This window comes from Pinus tabuliformis, chromosome 7 (assembly GCF_031772625.1).
Source record: "Pinus tabuliformis cultivar Carrire ecotype Pingquan chromosome 7, CPIR1, whole genome shotgun sequence".
In the NCBI taxonomy this organism is placed as follows: Eukaryota; Viridiplantae; Streptophyta; class Pinopsida; order Pinales; family Pinaceae; genus Pinus; species Pinus tabuliformis.
Window position 1 is genome coordinate 1,278,096,336 of NC_142293.1, and position 5,025 is coordinate 1,278,101,360.

The 5,025-nt window shown below is 35.9% G+C and overlaps 1 pseudogene; it reads left to right on the forward strand.

Moving 5' to 3' along the window:
* Window positions 1–600: 600 nt before the first annotated feature.
* LOC149252146 (cytochrome P450 750A1 pseudogene) lies at window positions 601–1,635 on the forward strand (annotated as a pseudogene).
* Window positions 1,636–5,025: the final 3,390 nt, after the last annotated feature.

Consider the following 5,025-nt stretch of genomic DNA (forward strand, 5'->3'; position numbering starts at 1 on the left):
TAATATATATTAACTTTATTTCTTTAAATTTAATGAGGACAGCTTTAGTGTGCTTTTACTCAATGCTTTGAAATGAGTCTTTAAAACATTGTGTTTGTTTTGATTTCTCCTCCAACTGCTTCATTTGTGACATGTAGCCTCGGGATAACTGGAGCTTATGTGATTCCCTCATTGACGGCTATTAATACCAGCAGACCTTTTTCCCTTCCAAAATGTAGAGTGCAGTGCTTAGAATGTGTGTGCGCGATATGGCTTTTCATAATTTGCGTCTCTCTGGCTTTTCCTGCAACATTCACAGTCACTGATGGAGGGGCTGCCACAGCAGCTATTTTCTGTATTTTCTTCTCTTTCTTCTTGATATTGTGTCTGCACAAGAGAAGGATTAGTGCCAGATTACCAACAGGACCCTTTGCATGGCCCATCATTGGAAACCTCCACCAACTGAGACTCCCCACCCATCGTTTTTTTGAAGGCCTGGCCCACAAATATGGTCCCATTTTGTTTCTACGCTTGGGCTCAGTCCATACCGCCGTAATTTCTTCTTCTTTGCCAGCCGACCTCATGGAGCCGGTGGGAGATTAATGTTTTTCAATTTTAACGATGTGGTCTTCGATCCATATGGAGATCACTGGTGCCAAAAGAATTGAGTCCTTCAAGCGCGTTCGAGAGGAAGAGGTTTCTGCGCTGATCCATTCAATATTGGAGGACGGTGAGAAGGGAAGAATGGCCGTAAATGTGAGCAAAGCCATCTCTACTCTCACCTCCAATATTGTTTGGCGAATACTGTTGAAGAAGAAATTTTCGGACCATGATTTGGGTGGTGAATTCAAAGGCTTTAAGGATCTGTTGGTACAGTTGACAGCTAGGGTGGGAGACTTCAACATTGGAGACTTCATTCTGTATTTGGATTGTCTTGATTTGCAAGGTATTAAGCGGCGGATGAAGAAAATTCATAAAACATTCAATGAATTTGAGGAGAAAATAATAGACGACCATGTTAATGTTAATCATGTCATGGCCTCCGTCTCCTCCAATTGCAAGAAAGAGGCAGATGCAGAGCTTCATGTGCAAGACTTCGTCGATGCGTTGTTCCATATGGCTGAGACCGACAGTAAAATCACACGGGAAACCATCAAGGGCCTTGTGCTTGTATGCCTCGCCCCTCATTCTTAAACTTCGGTCAGTCATTATTTTGCAACTTATTGCATTTGTATTTGTGCAGGACATGTTCGGCGCTGGCCTGGAGACATTAACTACGTTAGAGTGGGCAATGAGTGCGCTGGTCAGACATCCCCATGTAATGAAGAAATTGCAGCAAGAAATCGGATTGGCTATTGGCCAACATGGCAGTGTAAGGGAGTCGAATCTGGCAAGCATGAAATGACTCACTCTGTGGTGCAGTTGACTCTGCGACTGTACCCAGCGCTGCCTCTAGCGCTTCCTCCTGAATCTGTGGTGGCTGTGACAGTAGGAGGATACTACATACCTAAGCAAACGATGGTCATGGTAAATGTGTGGGATATAGGGAGGGATCCCAATATGTGGGGGCAAAATGCTTCCAATTCAAGCCCAAGAGATTCACGGAAGAAGAGAATATTCAAGCCCAGGGGCTCCTATGGCTATTCATACCATTGAACTTGCAGTGGCTCAGTTGGTGCACAATTTTGATGGGAGGGTTGAAGGTGATTCCTGCCAGCTGGATATGAAAGAGGCCTCTGGAATGAGGATTCCAAGAGAGGTAGCGCTCTATGCCTATCCAAGGTTGACGATCAGCGTTTCACCCTAAACCGTAGGAGTAGGAGGAAACAAGGGAAGGGATAGTTTATTTTATCTCCAATGGTTTTCCCATTATTTGGGTCATGAAGAAATGCATCTTCTAAACAACATTTTGTACACTGCCAGTTCACATTGCTTTTTACAGATGGCGTACTGGTAGATCTGACCAAGATGGCCACAATTTTCAATTTGGATGCTCTGACTAATGTTACATGCTATTGTGTGCCCTAATCCACGGATAATACTATCGAAGGTTCATTAAGGGTTACGTGTTCATTATTTCCCCATGGAATGGTTGTTAAAAAAGACTAAGAATTTCACTTAGATTTCGGAATGCCCAAATTCCTTAGATATTCTGAAAGACAAATTAGTAGGTTTTCCCATTATTTCACTCATGATGATAGTACCCGCCTTTCTAGCTTTGTACATCGAGTCATGTCGAGGTTATTAAAAATCATATCATTCTCATATATGATCGTATGTCGAAGGTATTATATATATATATATATTTATTTATTTATTTATTGTAATTGTATATTTAAATTAATTTAGATTCATTTAATATCAATCTATCATGTGTTTAGAGAGATCAAATCATTTGTTGCAAGGGATCAAATCTCTGGAGGTGAAAACTTTTTTTTCCTCAAATTCTACACTAAAAAAATGGTTTGCATCTCCAGGGATCGAATCTCTAGAGATGCAAACTTTTTTTCCTCAAATTGTACACTAAAAAAAAGATTTTCATCTCCAAGGATTTGATCCCTCTCAACCCACGATAGATCCAATGTTAGATGGATGTAATGTGGTTTGAGTTGAGGGCAACAATATCACATTTTTAGATTATCATTATTATGTATATGTTTGAGATTAACTTCAATATTCAAATTATGTTTTCTTTGCTTGTCCTAACCATATCATTCTCTTCTTTAATTTAGTCTGTGTTGCTTGTCTTGAATGGTTTGTACATTTGTGTTTGGATGCTTTGAGCATTTTCATGTGTTTATGTGTTTGGATTTGTATGATAATGTTTTTGAATATTACAGTCGTTTTGTTATATTTTTACGTGTATGTAATTGTCTATTAGTACTTAGTCGGTGATGAAGAAGGGGGACAATCTTGTCAATAGTTTTTAGGAGGATTGATACTCCACATTTATTTCATTTAATTTTAGGTATCACAACTTCTCATAACTAATTAATTCTCAGGTATCACAACTTCTGACAACTAATTATTTCTCGATAGTGTCCTTGCAAGTATTACTAAATATATCTTAAAGAGTAGTTTTAACAATTTATTTCATCAAGATTACTTTTGAAATAAGTTTTCCTTTGCGAATGTTTGAAATAATTTGTTTACTTCAAGAATATTTTGTTGATTTTTTTATCTATAGTTTATTTAGCAAAGTCAAGAAATATTTCTTTTTTTAATGTCCCTAGAATTATAAAATCTTTACATTATTTTTTTCTCCAAACAATTATCACATCCCCTTCAAGAATATTTTGATTTGTTTTGAATGTTTATAAATATATCATATTATGAATACATTATTCTATGCAATTATCTATTAGTAATTTTGAATATATATAATTGTCTACTAGTAACTAGTTGTTGATGTAGAAGGGAGACAATCTTTATTAATTTGCACTTTGCAGGAGGATTGATTATGCACATCTATTTCATTTTAATTCTAGGTATCACAACTTTTGACAACTAATTAATTCTTAATAGTGTTCTATTACTAAATATATCTTGAAAATATTTTTTCTTAACAATATAGAACCTCAAGATTAACAACATCTAATGCATTTAATGCAAGCAATCAAATAAGATTAGAAAAAACATTTGCACTGAAATCGATGAATCCAATGAAAAAACTCAAATAGGATTAGAAATTGAAATCTACACTGAAATAAATGCATCTTATTAGAAAAAAAAACATTTACATTGAAATCAATGCATCAAGTGAAAAAAATCAAATAAGATTAGAAATCCAAATCTACACCGAAATAGATGCATCCAGTGCAAGCAATAAAATATTATTAGAAATCAACATCTCCACTAAAATGAAATCATATAATACAATCAATTGAATCCATTTTCTTAAATTATAATTTCTTATATAATTTTTTCTAAAACAAAATTTCTAAATTAAATGAGAGAAACTAAAGTACCTTACACCACTTTTTCGATCAAAACTTTGAAACTTGTATTTCTGAATTTAACTCTCCAAACAACTTCGAAACCGTCTGAACAAATCCAAACTAGTTCACAACCAATAATATATATTTTATAATTTATGTATTATATCTCTGGTTGGTCCATAACTGGGCTTCTTATGATCTAAATCACTCGGTCAATTAAGTTAAAATTATCGAACCCAATAAACATTAAAATGAGTACATATGGTTAAACAAATCATTTCAAGTATTACTCGAAAACATAAATACATTGTAATCGTATGTGAAAAATCGTTTCAAAAATTAAATTAAAACATGTGATTATATATGGAGGAAGGTATCATGAATTCGTACGACACTCAAACGAAACGAGTACCGGGAATCAACTCCGTCATTTCCCCACAAATCTTGACGTTCAACCTGAAACTGTGCTTTAAGATTTTACAATTCACGGAGAATTTCATTATCCCCAGAAGGTTCTCCCATTGTCCAGATAGCTGTGCTGATATCCCATCCAAGTTGTGCAATTCTAAAGTGAACGCACTCAAATATATTACATCCTTTAACCACACAAACCGCCGCTTCATCCTGATTTTCACCTTCACAAGAAAATGTTTTAAAATGCGAATGATCCCATCTACTATATCTAAACCTCTACAGTATTATTATCAGCTGATGGGCCTCCTGTCATCAGTATGTCCCTGGTAAGAGAAAGACCGAATTCAAGCGCTTTAGAATTATGCTGCCCCTCTGCTCCGACTTCTGGAAGTTGTTTCTCGCTAAGACCTGTCATCTCTTCCGATCTATCAATTTCTCTAGCGATGCAAATATTTATAGCATCAACCAGGATTTGAGATTGAACTGGATTATCGAGAGAAGCTGTTGTGATCCAGGATCTCAGCAGAATAGAAGTCGCGTGATTCAAGTCTTCACTGCTAATATCCCGCGCATTCGTTTGAGACAATTTCTGTGTAACAAGAAAAGGGCCCATGACTCCTACAACAGTTTCGTATAATTCTCTTCCAAGGATTTGGTGAGCTTGGGCATTCATCTCATCAAAAATTTTACAAAA